Source organism: Gallus gallus, chromosome 7 (genome assembly GCF_016699485.2).
Source record: "Gallus gallus isolate bGalGal1 chromosome 7, bGalGal1.mat.broiler.GRCg7b, whole genome shotgun sequence".
Lineage (NCBI taxonomy): Eukaryota > Metazoa > Chordata > Aves > Galliformes > Phasianidae > Gallus > Gallus gallus.
Genome location: NC_052538.1, coordinates 30485752 through 30505987, shown reverse-complemented (window position 1 = coordinate 30505987; position 20236 = coordinate 30485752). Strand labels below are relative to the sequence as shown.

Sequence of the window (20236 nt, the reverse complement as noted above, 5' to 3'; positions counted from 1 at the left end):
TTAGTTCAATAGGAAAGGCACCAACTTTTCCAGCTTTCTTGATCTTCACTCCAAGAATTATTTTATATATGACCTTCTGGCATCCAAGATTAAAAAGAAAAAAGAAAAAAAAAAGAGAAAGAAAAAATCACTCAGGCCCACTCCATTCCTGACTTCCTCAACAACTTGCAACAATAGTGAGTTTTGTTACTCCACAATGTTGTTAATACCAATAAGTGTTAAAGACACAAAGATCAGTTCCTGTATAAATCTTGGTTCAAGGATGATGGGCAAGCAGCTAGAAAACATTTCTTCAAGTCTTCTTCCCCTAATGTAAAACTCTTAGTAGAAAAATGATAAGGATAAATGGCACCTATCCAACTGATTCCATTATAGAAGCCGGTTTGTCTGCAACAGATGATTCACTATTTATAGTGTCTTTAGTGCATGCCTCACAGTATACACTCACAGTCAATCTCAAAGAGATGTTATTTAGGCAGGGTAATGTACTCATCTTCTCAGAAAGAGCTAAACCTCTGCAAAAAAAGAACATATCTGGGGATAAAATAATCTTCTGTGTCTACACCCATTAAAACAGAGCTCAAGTATAACAGAACAGGAACACCAGCTTAAATCCAGAATAACCCTTCTGGATTTGCAGAACTCCAAGACGCTCCAATGTATAAGAGGGGGCATTTAGCAGAACTGTCATTTCCTTCCAGAAACATTTAAACACTCCCTTCTGCAGCCAAAAACCCAACAAAATCAGCTCTAATTTCTCCCAGCACAAAGGGCTCCAGCTGAACTGCCAGCTCTGACATGCTTCAAATAACAACGTCAAAAATGCAACTCCTGCTTTGTGACAGGCAGTTACACTGAAAGCATTACAGGGCAGCAGTATACAGCAGTTGTGTTTGAGCTTCAAGCTCGTCCTCTGAGAGGAAGTAGTACAGATCTCCATAGAGTGAACAAATACATGATTAAAAAACTAGCAACCACAGAGGAGGACCTACCCACAGCGACTTTAAGTGTAGCAGTATCAAGAATTAGGGAGATAATTGTTGCCTGTTAAGTCTGCAGCATTGCAGGGTAAACTCCAGAAGCTCGGTGGTAGAGCATAGCCTGAGTATGCCATAGCTGAGGAGCAGCCAATAGCATCTATTCCACGGATACATGGCGTATAACCCAATTTCATTTGCCCCACACAAAATGGCTCCTTCCACACTCAAGAATGAATGCTTCTTCTTCCCCACTACATAAATACAACAGTAAGATTGCAAACATTATTTCTCAAGAAAAAATACGCTACCCATAGGGGCTAGTGACATGATGAACAATCTGTGTTACCTTTGTGGCCTCATTTTCCAGAAAACACAAGAGTATTTACGAATGCCCTATCCAGAATATTTTGGATCAGGAGACAACCTATTTTACATTAAATCCTCTGTAGTTGTAGTAATGACACACTGAAAATCTACATAACTGATGTTCTGCTGCTTAAACACATTTTCTAGCAGCACTGTTACAGAAACCAAGGAAAAGTTTAGACCAAAACCTACATAGAAGGTGAGAAGAAAAGCCAGTTAGATTGGCACAGCACCTGCAAATCCTGAAAACAGTGGGTTTTAGCAGTTATTATCAAAGGGCAGTTAGAAATCCCTAGAGGACACTGACATTTTTTCCAGCAATAAGTGCAAAATCTTCTCTTGTTGATTCTTACCGATACCTCGGTTCTCAGATAACCTCAGTTAATAGTTTTGGTGGTCTCATATGGTTGCTCTTCATCCTGAGCACGCTTTCATAGATCTCTCCCTGCAATAAGCTATTTTTTCTGGGAGTTATTCATTGCAAATACAGCTTCTCACATCAGTTCTTCCTACACCTTCCTCAAGGTAAAGAGGGGTCTTGACAGTATTTTCACTTCAGTTCCTTTCAAATAATATTGGAAGTACAAGGATGGGGATGGTTATGCATATGAAAGCTAACATAATGGGCTCACAGCTCACTGCGCCGGAGGTCAGGCAGTAGCAGATACTGGGACTTTGCTGCCTGCCAGGCAGCGGTTCATTAAACCTGCCTGTCCTATCAAAGGTCCCCACATAGCAGCTTCCCTCTGACTCCAGACATCTGGACAATCTGCTTTTTTTCCAACCTTACCATGACATCTGCCTACAAGCCCGTAAGATGTGCCAGCAAAGTTTTACATATGAAGAGAGCAAAAGCCCTCCGTATCTCATTCTCCCTCTATCTGGGGACAAGGATTTGGTTTTCATTCTTCTGTGGTCATTTCACAAGTCTGCCTCCTCTCCAGACTATCAGTACAGGCCTGCTTCTACCGAAGCTCCTCTTACAGAATGGGCATTAGCCTGTTCCTAACAAAACAAAACACCCGACTGTCCCCCTCACCTCTGGAAGGGTAGGGAAAGACTTGCTGAAAAATCAAATATTCATGAGAAGTGAAAAAAGCAGGAATTGAAGGGGGCAAACAGCCAAATTCACAACTCCTCTAATCTGCAGGCAGAGTAAGCGTGGTGGGATCCCTCAGCCTTCTACCAAAACACAGCACTGGGGAGTGCCTTCAGGAGAGGATTTTTGAAAATCAAGGCTGACAGATGGTTGGACTTGATGATCTTAATTAAGGGTCTTTTCCAATCTAAATGACTCTAGGGTCCTATGACATGACAACAAGATCCACATCTTCTGGCCACAGGGAGGAGTGGAGAGTCCACAGACAGCAAAACTGGCTCTTGGGACGATGAGCAGTCCAACCTACACAGTGAGGACGGACTCCAAAGCTGCTCAGCCACACCCAGTGGCTCTGAGTTTTATCCTTCATAGCTTCCCTGCATGCTGCCTTTCTCTCCATTCTCTGGACTATATTTTGCTCAGGGATGTATGAAAATGCAGATCAGCACCATTCACTACAATAGTTAGTGAGAGTTTTCATTGGTGTCATCAACAGAAGGACTTGGCTAGTGTCTTCCTATTTCATGAAGTAATAAAATGCAAAATCAGATTAATCTGCATTCAATCTTTAATCCAGTAGTTGTTTGACACGAAGAGCTGTTTACCAATTACAATTTTTTAATATTAAAAAAAAACACAATTCAGAACAAGAATTTTGTAATTGGTAATGAATCCTCAAATGAATTTTATAGACCAGTTAACTTGTAGATTAGTTAAGAATGAAAGGTAAGCACAACATTAGATGCTTAGTTAAGAGTGCCAACAAATTCATCATTGCCAGTAGTAGGCATCATTGCCATTGGAAGGAATACTGAAGTGAAACTTGCTGGAAAAAGAAGGGTTTTTAAGAACATACTCCATCTTCTGAGGTAAATAAGGCACCTAACATTCAAGACATTAAAAAAAAAGTTGAAGAGAAAATCTAAGGATTTAGCTCCACATTTGAGATGATTAAATATTTCATGCCTTGTTGATCCTCTTCCACGTCATCTCCCAGTTCAATACCTGTTCGGGTTTTTTTAACCCCTAATAAAAAGCTACCATCATACGTAAGAATATTTTAGTCTTTCAGCATATTTCAGTTTTCCAAAATACACAATTGTGATTTTGGCTTCAGCTACTTGGCAATACCCCTTAACCTTAGAGGAAGATGCCAAGTAAGGCAAACTATACAAAGCTGGAAATAACAAGTCTTCATGAACCGTATCTTGTACAAAGCAAATTCCTTTGACCTCTGTGCACACCAGGAGCTAACAGGAGCCATATCCATTTGCACTCAGACATCTTTCCTGCTTCCAATTTTAGAGGAAAGTCACCCACTGTATTATTTCCCCTCTTTGCAATAACGACAGGCAGCATACAGGAGTCACAAGTCAAGCTGTCCTTCACATCACAAGAATTGAAATTTCGGGATTTTTTATTTGCCATGAACTTTGAGACTTCAGGTTTTGCTTTTACAAGTCCGTCCACACAGCTTCCACTGCTGGAACTCATCCCCTAAGTGTTACGCATCACCTTCTTTCACTGAGCACAAACCAACACTGCTGTAAACTGCACCTGGAAAGGAATTTGAATTTTTCCCTCTTCATAGTATCAGTGTCACACTGGAAAAGCTGATCTGGAATTAGTACGCCTATGAGTACTACCAATGCAACAAAAAGTCATTTTATAATAAGGGATGAGTAATATAGTCAATATTTTCATAGAATGGGGAAAAGATTCTGAGGCAAGAAAAGACTGAATGCAACAGCAATTTTTAGACTGGTAGAGAAGAGTGAACATATTTAAATACCTTATGAAGACTAAGGAACAATGCCATACACCAGCATGCACACTTGCCACCAGGCTCTATGCTGATGGCACTCATTTTGCTTTCTTCCCTCAAAACAATGCCTTCATATTTAGCCCAAAGATGGGCCAAATTAGGAAACACTGTCACATGTACTGCATGGCTCTGGGATTAACATTAAATAAGCCCAGGCCACCGTCATCAGGGTGCTTACATTTTAAATGAACCAAAACAAGAGCTGTCCTTACTCAGTTCTCTTTCCTGCTGGGCTGCATTCACCCACGAAGCAGAGACGTTAAGGCATTTCCTTTTCACGCTGGTAGTTAATTGCCTGTGCAGCAGTCCCTGCTCTGCTGACCAATGTAAGCCAACATGTAGAAGGCAGTTTCTGAATCCTCTAGAAGAAAAGAAACAACTCCATTTGAACTTTCCTTACTGACACCATCTGCAGCACGACCAGTGTTGGCTGTTTTCCTGTCTGCACAATAAACCCAAACTCTGCTCTAACTTTCTGTACAAAATACTTCTCTGTAATATTTCCTTGTACTTCACCTTTGTAAAAGCTGTAAGACAGCATGCAATGCTGTCTTTATTTAGTTACACAAAGTTATGGTAAAATTAAGGATGGCTATCACAAAAGAATTAAGAATTAGAATCTACTGAATCATAGTTCCCTTAATTTATAATGAGAGACTTCGTGACTTCTAAGAACTCCGAGCTTTTCAAAGCAGACCTGTGAGCCTTGATATGCAAAAACTTCCTGATCTGAAACTTTCTGCCAGAAGGCAAACTCAGAAGAGCAATAAATGGAACAAATCTAGACTGCCTTTGGACATTAGCCAGGCCTTCCTGAATGGCACCACTTGCAAAGACAGGCAAGCGAAGCATCAATAAACCAGGAAACCAATAAACACCGAAGTCTCTGCTGTATTCATTATATATCCACAGCTCTCTCTAAACGTAGATAAGAACCAGTAATAATCCATTCGATACCCTGAATTCGATGCCTGGCAAAAAGAAAGAAAAAATAGAAGAAACACATGAACAGATTTGTTTCTGTTCTGGTCATATAAACTTTTCCCTCTAACATGATTTGAAAATCAAATCATTCCTGCTTTTTGAAGACTTTGATTTTATTTATTTTTTTCTTAAATGATATGGCTTCAAGTTTCAAAGCCTTTCTTTATCCCAGAGGTGTTTGGAAAGCCTCACTCCACAATGGAAAACACCACTAAAACAACTGTAGAAACACGCAGTTAGCACTTTCTGTTACACCAGCTGAGAATCTAGATGTGAATCTCAATGAAAATGCTCTGTAGAAACACAAACCCCTGGGTTTAGGTACATATACATTATAGTTAGATGCGTGACAGCAGCCAGAGCAGGAATACTTGCCAAGACAGCAAACCTGCAGCAGCACCTTGCAGGGACAAGGAGGAATACCCAGGCAGCTCACAGCAAGGCTGAAATGCTACATCAAACAAAAACATAGATCAGACACGTCAGCTCAAGTTAGTCATACAGTCTGTAGCATAAGTTTTTAATGCGTGTGACCTGACAAGTGTCACATTGGCAGCATCGAGATCCCCTGGCCACCCTCCTCCTCCCTGCACAGTGCTTCTTCCCTCCTGCTACACCAGTGCAAACGCTCAGCAGAGGTTTTGCTGAGCTACTTTGCATCAGTATCATCTCAGAAAGCAGCACAAGGGACAGTTTGCAGAGCAGGGATGCGACAAGAGGTACTGTCAGACTAACCAGCACCCAGCGGGCAGTGTGATCAGCACACCACAGTGCAATGCTCATCACCATCAGTGAAGAAGCAGGCAAGTTTGTGATTTGTTTGGGTTTTCTTTTTTAGGCTTTTTTTGTTTGCATTAACATCCGATTGCAGTTTGAACAGCAGAGAATATTTCATTGATATTTCAGATGAAAATCTCTGCTGGAGATATTGTTCATTATTTTCAAGTAGTTCACAATCTGAACGCCATCAAAGAGTTTGCTTCGTTTTTATTTGAACACCAAAAGGAATGTCCATTTTAATCACTGAATACATTGTTATGCTGATTTTTCAAATGTAAGACATGAAAATGCACACTGAGTTTTTTCATTTTCTCTTGCAAGCTCACAATAAAACCTCGAGCCCTGCAACAAAAATTGCCAGTGTTGCTCCCCCTACAGCAAGCTCACAAATCACCCTTTAATTTTAGCGAAATGAGACAAGATCACCTCAGAACTGAAGTCTCCCAACAGTATATCATCTAATAATGGCTATCAAAAGCCTGATGCATTTCAGCTTGGAAAAACATCACTTCAGCTATGGAAACTCTTACCAAGAAATATATTTTTGTTTCCTTCTAGCAACAATTTCAGGTGAATTGATCCAGCTCTACTGAAAAAAATCACCTTAGTAACTAATGACTTTTTAGGATAAGTTATGGAACTTTTCCCAGTTCTGACGCAGGCACTGCTGTGGTGCAAGGCTGATGCCCATAACAGTCAGAAGAATATTTCATTTGAGTTAGTAACTGGATCGCACATATGCTCAAGCAGCACTTTGCAACGAGCGCTCTGTCATTTTGGTTTACTCAGAGTATTACTTTTTATTTCTACAGCGGTGTCTCTGAGCCGTGCAAGGGACAGAAGCTGGCATAGTTTACATCTCGCCTCTGCTTTGATTTCCAGGATTTTATAGCCCCTTGGAAGCTGTGCTGGCTGCTGCCAGTGGCACATCTCCCATGCTCCACTCGCTGCCAGGCACACCTGCCCATTTGAACCTCATGATCTGCTCTCACTTCTGAATTCTCCCTTGGCTATCGCACAGACAAACTGACTCCTGCTTGAACTTTCTCTTTATTAAAACCTGACGGTTGACTTCTTCTTCCTTTTAAAAATGATAGGAATATTGCTCACACTAACACACGATACTTTAAATTACTAGTAACATTTAACATTTGATATGTCTTTTAATGTGAACGTTATTGTTCCAAGACCTGCATTTGTTAGACCTCAGCCCTATGAACAGCTGAGGTCAGTTCAATCTGTTTCACAAGAGCTCCAGTCCCGTTTGGTGGAAATGTGTAAAAATTATATATGCATAGATTGTACACGAAAAATGAGGCAATATGTAGTAAAGCTATGCAAAAAAAAATATTAATGCACTGGGCATAATACCATGCTTGAAGAATCAAGTTCAGCATTACCTGCAGCTTCTAGATCTGTTCTGCTGCTTTATGTTTTAAATTTTAATTCAGAAAACACAGGGAAAGATTCAATTTTCTTTCCTTGTACAGTCATATTGATATAAGAGTTTTGCTTCTGCATTATGATAACCATTAAGATTCTATGAATTGTACTGCAGATTTATAACACCAAAGCCTATTTTAGAAACCCTTCAGGTTTAAGGTGAGATGTGAAAGTTATTTTTCAGTACAAGTTCCTCTGAAAGGACGTAGGATTTATAGCTGTGGGGTTTTTTCCAGCAGCCCCGGTGATTCTGTCTGCAGCTCTCAGCAGCCTGAATTCAACACGAAGCACCTATTCAGGCTACACTGTATTCCCACTCACTGCCCCCCATAAAAAGCTAAAACAATCTGGTGACAAAGCAGAGGATGCCAGAATTATAGTGAATGGGAAAGCTTAGAAGTTGCCTTTCAAAAAAAAAAAAGAAAGAAAGAAAAATTCTTCCCCCAGTTTCTGTGCATTTGGGGAAAGACAAAGACAACTGCTCATGCAGTAAGGGAAAACAGACAGACAAGTGTCTTAAGGTAACACTTCATTTCATGCTTTATTAACACAATCCTATTACATATTTTTCCTCTTTCGTTTTAATTAATAGAATTGCAATATAATGGAGTTATCCAGAAGGCCCCACAGTTGAAAGCTGTAACTTCATTACAATCTCTATTTTTAGCAATACACAATTTTGGCTTGGGAATTAGGAGAAACAGCTTAACTGAGAACTGCCAGGTTTATCTTGAAAACAAAAGAGATATGGGTCTACATTCTGAAGACAGCTAGGTTTACCAGCAGTGAGTTACAGGTCCCTAATGCTGCCTTAATGTGAAGCATTAACCCTCTCCCACAACATTCTCATTTCTGAACATTACAGTACTTCACATCTTTGGATGGAACACCTTGCACGCAGACTTCACATAAAGGTAAACCTTTTTGCATCTAGATGTATTTACAGATAGCACTTGTGTGTGTACTTGCCCACACTGACAGACATTTCTGTAGGAGGCAGCAGAGGTGAGAGCTCAGGATGACTGTGCTACTTGCAGCCCACGGAGGGGTCACCTCACACATCTTGCCCTCTTCCCTTTGTTGCCCCGAGTCATTATAGAAGAATGTTTGGTTCAGAAGGACTGGGGCTCTTGCACCCACCTGCCAAAAGGTGCTCTTTGAATACAAACAATTCATGCAGCCCCACAACTGACAGCCAGTCCATTATACAAGCCCCCAAAAGCACTGCAGGAGGAAAAAAGTACCTGTGTCCAGGCAGAATACAGCCAGTATTTCTACCTCTGATTCTGGAAATAAAGCTGCCAAGATTGCCATCTTGTTTAACATTCAAGACAAGACTATATTTAAGAAGTCCATAGCATTTCCTGGTCACTGAAGCAATCTACCCCAGAGCTCTATATAGTAAAGTTCCATGGTTTCTATTTGAACTCTTTGGGAGCAATGAGAAATGAGAAGAGGAAGCATTCGTTTAGCTGCAAATGCCTAAACCCCAGTCATATTAATCATCAAAAAAAAAGAACTGCTCCCTCCCCCCCCAAAATCCCACATGATGGTAAAGATATTTCCAAAAAGTTATGAGCCTCATAAACAGACTTCATCCAAATGAAAATAAGAGTCTACATCAGAAGGACAGACTTTAACACTCAGCAAAGCAAATCTTATTTTGCATGAACCTGTTATTTACTGTTTATGAAGTCTACATCAAGCTAAGAGAGGCAGTTAGCATGGATTGGATGGAGAAATGATGACAGTGTTGCCTCAGGAAAGCGTAGCAAGAGTTTGAATTGGATGCAGGGAGATTATTAGATAAGCAGACCCCACTTTCTGCCTCATCACAGACTGGTAAATAGATGAGGCTACATTTTCTGAAATGTACAATGAAGAACAAAATGACAGATATCCTTCTCTTCACAGCAGGGGTACACTTCAGAGAGGTGAAGACAATCAGGTGAGATGGCATCTCCAGCCCGTGCCCTGTTATGCTGACTCTGAAGCCACAAAAGATGACTCAAGGGAGCTTGTCTCATTTCCCAAAACAACTAACGGATAAAATGATACTAACAGCTTTTAAAAGCCTTCAGCCTTCCTTACTGATATAGCATGGATTTTTTTTTGTCATTGACTATAGAAGTAGGAGATCGTGTCTTTAGAAATGGAATATTTTGGCCCTGTGACTTCTGTGGGGATGCGATGTGTAGAGGAGCACATCGCCCTCCCTTTGCCTTTAATTTCACACCTTCAAACACTTTTGCTTCTTCCAACGGTAAAATTCTCTTCATACATACACATCCACATACATATATCACACTTATTACACAGATACATCACACTTATTACACACTGAATTTAAATTTTACATTTATATTAAAAGCTTGCCATTATAATGATGCGATGTATGTGTACCACAAAACGTCAATCCGTCTAAAATTTCCTCTGTCAACATAGGAAGCTTTACCAGAAAGAACTATCCTGAGAAGCACACGTACAAAGCCAGTAACATAGGCAATCAGTGTGGTTCTCGTGTGATAGTTATTCCAAGGATCGCTTTAATCAGCTACACATCCTAAACAAAAGTGTCTTTTAATAACAAAGTTAAAGCAGGGACTTAACCAGTGGAAACATCTACAAAAGCTACCCGGTTTGTTTTACAGTGCCCTGAGGGCAGTGAGCAAATCCCATCATCTCTAGATAGGCTGCTCCTAACAGGCAGAAGGATGGTAACACAGTGGGACTACAGAGAAGTCGCGGCGCTGCAGAGGCTCATTGCACACACCATTTTGTGCACAGTCTATTTGTCATTTACAGGTGTTATCTCACCATCAATGAATCAATGGAATTACAAGCTTATTATGCACAGTCAGGCTTGGATTATAGCACATATTATGATAAAATGTATGAGGTTTTATTTTTTTTAATACGGAAACAATGTTTTGCTTGTTTAATTTTTAAACACCTATTACTATCAGAGCACAAATCTTATTATCAGCTTTTGAAGTTATTACCTCAAGGTCATCCTCTTTGAAAGGGTTTTATATATTTAAGAATTACACGTTTGGACCTTAAATCAGTCAAGTTACTTGATTTTGATGCAAACCGGGGAAAAATGTATGAATTAATTTCAGTAGAGATGGAAGTTACTCACCAGTATCTCTGCTCAGGGAAGCACTGTAATCTATTGTGGTGGTATTGGCAGCAGGACAAGACACATTATGCTTGCAATGCATCAGAGGAAGGAAAGGAAGCAGGTTTGCCCATGAGGGATAGCAAAGCCAAGTTAAGTTGTCAGACTTCTCCTCCATCCCACAAGAGGTTGAGGATGACAGCATATTTTTGTTTATTATTTGGTGCCTGCTCCTGTACAAAAGAGGAAAGACAAAGACAGCAACCAGTATAAATGAAAAAGAAAGCAGCCGCAGCAGATCTCATTCAAAGCATTACCAAAAAAATGCAGAGGCTATGCTTCAGAAGTGGAGCATCTTCCATGGTGGTTTCATACTGGTATGCTCTGTTGCTTCCTAATCAATATTCAACATACAAGAGGTGGCTTTCCTCGCCCAGGAACTAATGAGTGGTTAATGACCCCAATCTGGTGTATAACAGATTGTTAATACTGGTACAAGGAAAGCCCTAGCGAGATGAGCAGTTGTTGGCGGAACAGGAGGGCAAAAGAGTCATTTGATGTAAAAATGGCCACAAGCTGCACTTCATCAGAAAAGTTACGATATTCTTTGTCGTGCAGCTCTGCCTTACACAAGCAGAAAGAAAAAATTAAGGTATTACGATATCTTTAATATTGCATTTATGAGGATGATGACACAGCTGGTGCTTAATTCCCATCTGTGTTCTGCTGCATTTATACCATTAGTGCCACACTGTGGTTAGACAGACAGCCTCGTATTTTGGAGGTGGAAAAAAAAGTGCGGCTGACAATTATCATTTAACTTCATGGAGTAGTGAAAAAATGGGCTTTCCTATACGTGGTTACCTATAAATCATAAAGACTGCCCTCTTTTTGCAGGCTTTCCAAAAGCAGGCAGGAAAAAGAAAGGCTCTTGCAAATCCCAGCAGTTCTCTGCTGCATTGAAGGAAGTTCCCTCTGTGGTAAATTTGCAAAGCTATAGCTTACACAGATTAAATAAAGTCCCTCTCAGCAGGCAGTATGTGATCATTTTTGCATTAGGAAGATATTGCAATATACCTCGTATCAATTTGTTTCCCTTTTTTTTTTAAAAACCTTGTTTATATAATTCTACACTCACGCACAATTGAGCCGGTCCTAATCTGTCACCCAAGCCCAGTAACACACGAGTGCTTTCCACATGGCAAATTCCCCTGTGTTTTCCTATAAAATAAGGTTTTACAGAATTCTTTCAGTGTGGTCTGGAAGCTAAGAGGAACACAGGCACCTTCAACTCCTACGTAGCATCCTGGCTCCCGAATAAGGCAGCAATTCACTGCCAGAAAAGATTTCTAGGCTGTCTCCAGACAAACTCCCATTCCCTCAGAGAAGAGCAAAATGAGGTCTGCACTCTGACTGCAAAGTAAATGCCGGAGGCTCCTCCACCCCAGGAGGGCTCCCTTTCTTAAGCCAATTCTCCAGGCTCTGTTAATGAAATCCCCCCAGAGGGCTTCGAGATCATTTCTCAGAGGGTCACTTCAGATTAAAGATGGCGGAAAACGTTTAAAACCAAGGATCGGTTATAGCTACCCAGAGGGACGCAGCCATGGAGCAGAGCTCACAGAAGCCATCCATTCACCCCCTCAAGCCTTTCCGACGTGCCCACAGAGGGTCCCCTAATCCCAGCTCACCGCTGCATTCCCATCAGAGGAGCACAGCGCTGTGCCCACGTCATACACTTTTAGTCACCCGCAACTCAGCTCTACTGCAACAGCTCCTATTATTTCCTTAGGCCAGCACGCTTAAAGTTTTATATCCCCCATGATCCTGGATATTGATTTGAAAAGTCTACAGTTGATCTAGGTTGCTTTGACGGAGACAGGAGCCATTTCTCTACCAACAGACATTTTCACTATTGCTTCACTCTCTGTAGCCGCCTTTGATTTTACCCTATTTCTGCTGCAGGGCAGTATCATACATGCAATCCCAAAGCTCAAAATATCAGTTGGCTTACATACGTGGGGTTTTTTTAATGCTATACATTATTACCTTTTTTTGATAACAAGCTAGTCAGAGTCCTCCAAAGCTAATATCCCAGGACTTCCTGAAGAAAAGCAAAAACCAACCCCTTCGCTTCTCTTCCTTTCCTTTGTAGGTAAGAACACCAGGCTGATTTTTCTAGAACGAGCCTCAGCTGTTTTCAGGCTGAAGCAGTAGGGGTGAAGTGACAGCCTGAAAACTAGCGGCTCCTTTTCTCCCACACATGACACGCTTGATTGGGAATTTTCCTCTTCATAGCTGGTTTTTCACACTTAGGAGAGCTATAAACTGTAATAATTGCGAATGCGTCGTTTTCTGAAACATCGAGAGGAACTGAGAGGGTTTTTGTCAGTATTTTATTCCGTTGTCTCTGTTGATCTCTTGTTTTTAAAAGAAAAACCTCTTTCTTCTCTTAGCGAGCATTAATTCTCAGGGATGCTGACCATCCGGATTCTCTATTGATTACAAGCATTAGTTTGGGGTATACCTTATGAACAAAAAATAGGCCTATTACCTGAGTGCATTAAAAAAAACTAGATTCTAAAAATACACTGCTCTTTACATAGACTTTGTGCTGTCTCAGGCAAGTTGTATAAATCTCTTCATGTGCTGAAACTCAAGGACTTGAGCTCATCAAGAAACAGTTATCTTTATCCATATATCAATACAGCTTTCAGGATGTGAAAAATTGTCAATAATTTATACATCTAATAGAAACCCTCATTCTGTTCCAATTTGTCATGGTAAATTTATCATGGGAAATTCGAAGTAACTACACTGTTTTCAAACACTCACACTAAACGTGGGTGATTAAACACCAGTGATGAGAACAGCATTGACAGCTTGCTCCCATTCTGTTTGCACACTCTGGAACTCTCCTTTGGAATATTAGAAAAGTGCAAAATGGATTTAATAGTATTTATTTACTGGGTCACTGTGTTGCTGGTCAAAAAGCTGCAAAATCATACAGCTCAGAGAAGAAAAGAGAAGCTACGGGGAGTACCAGGAACCTAACTTATACTTTTGCCTATTAAAGTCTCGTCTTCAGTTAATTAAACGTATTACTTTGAACTGAAAATGAACTATTCTCATAGGTTTCAAATGCACAGTACCTTTCTCCGTCCCAATAAATATATATATTTTTTTCCTGACATAACTTCCTTTTTCTCAAAGACGTGGAAAAAATTAACAGCCAATCTCTCTTGGATGCAGTAACTTATCTATTACATTGGAACAGTATTTAAGCAACTAGGCAATCAACAGAAGAGCAACATTATTTGCTCAGTGAATGTTTTTTAGAGTGATAAAAGAAACCAAGAAAGAAGGGTGGGGAGAAACCCAGGGAATACAGCAATATAGCAAATTTGGAGTACTTACATTTGACATCGTTGCAGATATTGTGGCCACAAAGTAGGAAAACAATTCCAGTGGTTGAAAACAAGCACTGCACAAATTAATGATTGGTAGTCATCAGCCATGTCTCACACACATCATTTATTAAATCAGAATCCTTCCTTTCTCCTCGACAGAAACAGCACAAAGTACCCTGTGCAGTTAAGATTCAATCCATACATCTAAGGAAGACAGAAATCAGATAAATTCCTTTTAAAGGGGAAAATCCTTCTTCTAATTTTCCTCCGAGGTAGTACTTTTTTGGCTCTCTACAGTATCCAACCACAGGATTCTCAATCACAATTATTGCAAAGCACTCACATGGAAGCAGCGGTGACCTCAGCCACCCAGGGGCCTCTTCTGCCACAAGGAACCAAAAGGCATTTAGTATTGATGATCACAGAGGTTATCGTCTAAAAGTGGGTGTTATTGGTATCATATTTATCAAGAAATCCATGACTAAGATGCAAAGAAAAGCAGTTCTTTCACATCATTTTTTTCCTGTATTTTTATATTTCCTTTAGCATGGTATGTGAAAGCCCTTGTCCTGGGAGATAACCACATCCTGCTAAACCCTTTACAAATGCATGGCAAAAAGATGGCTTCAGCCCCAAAATCAAAGAGGAATCAAAGCTGGAAGAGGAATACCAGGATCAGTCGGGATTATAGGTCACAGACTCCACTGACAAGGAGCCTCACCATCTTATCTGCAGCTGGCATGGATCTTTCAGAGCAATGTGAAGGACAGAAAGAAAGATATTTTGGACAATGTGAAGGTTACATAAAGAAGAGACCATGCTTGTAAGTGCAACAAAGCCAGGCTGGTGTATCAGGCTGATCTGTCACTTCTCAGTGTGATATGGTCCAGCAGGAGAGGGTACAAGGAAGGGGGATGGAAAAAAACATGAGCATTTTCCAAGGCTACAGCTGTCCACATGAGAGAAAAGGATGCTGAAGGCACAAATAATCAAACCTAGACAAGATTATAGGGACTGCTTATCAGGATCCTAATCAACAACAGCTCCTGAGGTACGTCAGTGTCCCACAGGCTCTGGTGGCAGTGCCCCTTCTTCACTCTCCCTCTAGCACTTACACTCCCTCCCTCGAGACAGCTCTTCACCCTCTTGTCCTCTCTTCCTTTCTTCTCAATTTTAACAATATGCCAAGCAGCTGCTGTGATAACTGACATCACACCATAAGCATTGTACTGACTCATTCATTAAATAGACACAGGTAAACAGGGAAAAGGTTCAGTTACACCTTCGTCCCTTTGCTTCAGCCCTTGTGCTGTGGCTCCTGTCCATCCAGCTGCCCTTGCAGTGAGCAGCACATGGTGTGCTGTGGTGCTGATAGTGCTCCCAGCCCCCATTTCCCTGCCCTGCTATGGAGGTTTTCCCCTTCCCTCCAATTTCTTATTTTGGAGGAGAATTTTTAAACTCATGGAATTGGTATATTGATTGGGAGCAAGCACAGAATGAAGATGGTCAAAAACTGGAGACATATGTAGGATTGTATGTAAAACAGAAATACATTAAGAAATCAGGCAATTTCTATCCCAAAGCTGTAGGAAAGTGAAAGCGATACTTCAGTTTTAACTATCACTATCGGGAAAAGCATCTTTTACCAGCTATTGCTATCTTAAGGACAGATTAGGGGAGGGATATAGGGCCTGAACTCCTATTACAAAAGAGTAGCAAACTTTTTTGATTTACTTCCTCCAACTGATTGGTGTATTCACGGCAAGTATTCTTCACAGATCACAAATGACAAAAGCCAACTTATATCAATAAGCAAAATCACTTATAAAGCCTTCTAGTGAATCATCTATGAAGTCCTAAAGAGATACCACTCCAAAAGTGCTCCACTTTCCCATTTATTTATAAGTGGAGTCCTGACAAGTTCATAAAGGCAGATGTAAAAAGAGGTGGCAGGAGATTGAGAAAAATAAAAGAGAAAAATATTAAGCAGTGAATTTCTATAAATGTCATCGGACACTCTTAGAGACCTAACAGCAAAAATGTTCATTTTTATAACACCATATGTAGTGGCAACAGCAGTCATGCAAGCCTAGAGTCATTAGGCAAGAATTAGTTTCAAAATGAGTACTGGCCATTCTGCTTAACTCATGGAATTTATTCCTTTAGCTGGAATGCTTATTCAAGGAAACTTGCCAAGATGTATAAAATGTAAGGCTTATGCTAGGGATTAAGCTTATAAGCATTACGTGGCATAAGCAATATTACTCTTTAAAACAGTACTTGGACATTCCAATTTTTCACAAATCACTTGCACAAGATAATCCTGGGAAGGGGAATTCTCATACCAGGAGCACTGCAAATATGAACCCAGAGACTCACCTGATATTGCCTTCGTTCCCAAAATAGCGAGGATTTCCTGGGATATAAAACATATGATACCATCTGGCCTGAGCTATCAGAGAAAGGCCTGAATAATGGGACTCTGGGGAAAGAATGACAGCCACCAGCCCTGCCTTCTGAGAACTGCTGTTGTTGCAAAGTAATTCTTCCCCTTCCAAAGGTAAACAGCACAGCCTCAATAAATCAAAACCCTTCTAAACATCAAAGCCACAGGGATAGCCCTATCAGTACATCATTCAAGCCAGAAATTAACCTTAACATGCTATATCATCAGTAAATATTCAGAGTTGGTGGTCAGAGAGCAAAGGAGTGTTGATAGATCCAGTCAGTTATTATCTTCCTGATGAAATAACAGCTCTGGGATATCTCTTATCTGTATTTCTGAAGCTGGTATAGAGTCGCGCTTTAAACCATGACCCTCAGATGCCGCTGATTTCAAGATCACTCATTCATGTCAGACACTTAAAACTATAAAGCTTCAAAGGAGGCAGAACAAACATTAGTTTTAGTCATCCAAAAGAGCATCTGCGTCTGTAGCGGCCACATGTGGAAGCAAACAGCTTGGGCTGTGCTTTCCCGCTGGGCTAAGTGACCTTAGCTTAAATCTTCCTGAATTGCAACTAATGACCCAGAGCATCCATTGCAGCAATTAAAGCAAATAAACAAATGACCTGTCCTTTTCTAACAGCGTTTGAGTCTTTCCTTCCTCTTTGCTTATAATCTTTGCAGATGATCTTGATACTCGTAGCAAAAAACAGTTGCCAGGATCTGTTGCCAAGAGGCTACCTTAGGTCTGGAGTGGTGCTGATGACTGACCAGGAGATGAGCAGCAAAGATTGAAAAGGGTCACATACATAATGCCAGTTTGGTCACACTGGGTAGATTTTACCCTTGGAAAAAAGTCTTCTTGTGTTTTCTTCATATCTGATCAGAGAACCACAAACACTGGAGACCACTGAAATCCTTGCACCCAGCATGGCTTCTGCTATCTGTTATGGCAGAAGTCAGCATAACTCTTTGAATGTGACACTAGAGACACACTCCATGTTCAGAAGATTTCAACCTAACACATGTGCAAGAAATTGGGTAACAGTCTGGTAGCTCTTTCCCAAATTGTACCGATGAGGAGGCTCCAAACTGACACCTATAAGCTGTCAGGACAAGGAATAGCAAGCTACTGCTCAAGATCATCCCAATCTAGGGGAAACTGAGGCATGGTTGCTCTTGACATGCACAACCACACAAAGGTCAGTTTCTTGGACTCAGAGAGTGAACCCACTCAGCAGCTCAAAACAAGAGGATTCAGGCTAAAGGACAGTATACTGGGATCTGGTCCCTGCAAAGGGTCACACAAGGCCAGTGCAGCACAGTAGGGACATGACTTTGTTTCTGTCCTAGCCATTTGTTCTGTCATTTCAAATTGTCTACAACAGATTTGTGCTCAGAAGCTTTCAGTGAAGCTTCTTCTCTGTTCATTTCCTATAAAAACTGTATTTGGTTAGGATGTTATTACGGAATTATTATAATCACATTTAACAATGACTAAGCTCTGTGTAAATGATCTAGTTTGTGTAAACACACAGACTCATTTTGGCAGAATGTGAAATGCTGGTTGATTCTGTAGCAGCAAGTAATGATGGCAGAACAGGACAAGGAAATAACAATAGAGCTTGTTTGGAGTAGGCTTCTCCTCTGAAAAATCATTCCTTAGAGCCACAAGAAATGCTTACAGTTGCATTTTAGTCACAGCTGCATTTCAGAATCTTGCTGATTAAACACATCCACTAAATGAGAAGATATTCCTCTTCCCAACAAAGTCTTCCTCTTACAAAGTTAGACCAGAAAAGGAGCCTGCTTTGCGTTGGTTCCCAGCACTCTTCCTGTCTCCCAGCCTTTCCTTTTCTATGGTGGAGATAGCTTATGTCCCCAAACCTCTGCTTTCATTTATAAAGGAGACTCTAGTCCCTTTGATCACAAAGAAAACCTTTGAAATGTGAAATGAGTTTAAACCCGGGCAGCAATGTGTGCTCAAGTCTTTAGACACCTGTAATAACAGCAGTCAGACGTGTGAGCTGTCCTATTCACTTCAGCGGAACGCTCTCTCTGAAGCCAAGTTAAATAGAGGCCGCATGGTCCAGTGACTAGATCATTATTTTGGCATTTGTGATGCTCAGGTTTAGCTTTGTGCTGATCCACAGAGGTGTGGGAATTCGGACAAGCTGCCTGGCAGAAGATTTAAACCACGTCTGCTCCCAGCAGGGACATGGAGCCCATCTCCTGCAGGGGCTCCATGTGCACAGAGGCACGGCATTCAACCTCAGGCCCGGGATCAGCCACCACTGAGTGCAAAGTGCCACATGGTATTCTTGGAACAGAATACTATGATTTGAAATTGATTAACTCCAGGAATTATGGGAGGAAGCACCATTGCATTTATAAAGAAAATATGCAACAAATCAAAAACAGTGCAACATGTGTGAGCAGCAAAAGGAAGATGGGTGCATCCCATAATCACAGCATGCTGAGCTGGGCTCTAACACAGAGCTCCTGTATGACATCTGAGAAGAGGAACTCAATGATATTTAAACATTTCTTTTTCTGACATCAGTTGAAACAGCAAGGTAATGGAGTAACTACTGCCAAAGAGTCATGGAGAGTCTGACTTTCCTAAACAAAGTAACACGATAAGGAGGAATGCATTTGAGTGTATGTATAAAACTATTATATTTGTATGCAGTTTCCAACTTAACTGCATTTGGATCACTAACCCTTCAGAAAGGAGCACAGAACAATTCACTGTTTCCTTTACCCACATCTGTGACAGATTCACAATACCGATGGTATTTTGTCAGATCACCCACTGGAATAACTCTGGCTGCCATTCAGACCCTTTATTTCATAAAACCCTTAAAGTCCAGCAAATCCATAACTTCACAAATGCAAACAATTCCATTGACTTTGAGAGGACCGTGAGGGGGAAGAAAGTCCTGTGCCGAGGCATGATTTGGACAACTTTGACCTCACACCTCATCTTGGCCAAATGAAAATGATCAGCCACGTCTATTTTTTAAAAATGTGTAAGTTGGCAACACTAAAAAACTTCATAAGAATAAAAGCTGGAGCAGAATGAAAATTGTGTGCAAGAAGCAAATCTTCCTGCCCATTCCTCAGTCCATTCATGCAAGCAAGATGGGAATTTTTCCCTTCAAGTTGGGCTTACACAGAAAGTGAGGCGGCCATCCCATCCCATCTTCTGCCAAGCTTCAGGTAACTTACAAGAATAAGGTCATATCTTTTAAGATGTACCATTAGCTTCCTTGCTGCTAGAGAAAATTAAAAAGGAAAATTGCCTGTCTCATGCGGGGAGCTAAGCTATTGATGAAGGCTGAAGTCTGCTGAGATTTTCATTCCCAGACTTGGACATTCAGGTTATCTTATTTATTTATTTTCATGCACCTTGAGTGCTACTTAAAATACAAAACCTACCAAGTGTTTGCTTTGTCGCAACAATGATAAATTGGGATAGATTTTCAATGTGTTGGATACACACAACCCCACCTTTTAGGTGATCTGGAAGGGTCTCCGGTAATTTTAATCTTTTTGATGGCAAGTAATCTTCGGTGCTAGAGTGAGACACTTTCTCTCTGTTTCCCTTCGCCATCTAAATGGCTGAGTTGATGATGCTAGGATTGATGTGCCTGGGAAGAGACTCTTGCTTTTTTTTATTGCTTATATGTTATCTTTTAGTTTTACTATTATTTTTTCTGTACACACAGTTTGGAGAGCAGTATACCCATCACACCGCATCTCTTTCCAAGTGTCAGATTACTC

The 20236-nt window shown here is 40.8% G+C and overlaps 1 protein-coding gene across 4 annotated transcripts in view; it reads right to left on the bottom strand.

Moving 5' to 3' along the window:
- The window catches only part of THSD7B (thrombospondin type 1 domain containing 7B), a 481009-nt gene that overhangs the window by 313615 nt on the left and 147158 nt on the right, over positions 1-20236 (bottom strand). For 3 of the 4 annotated variants that reach the window (XM_046944128.1, XM_046944127.1, XM_046944124.1), the window contains 2 exons: positions 14013-14209; positions 10620-10831 (listed from right to left, as the gene is read on the bottom strand). The gene's annotated coding sequence lies outside the window, so the exon portion shown is untranslated. Of the gene's footprint in view, positions 1-4482; positions 4632-10619; positions 10832-14012; positions 14210-20236 lie in introns of all 4 variants that reach the window. The other variant, XM_046944125.1, reaches the window with a different exon arrangement.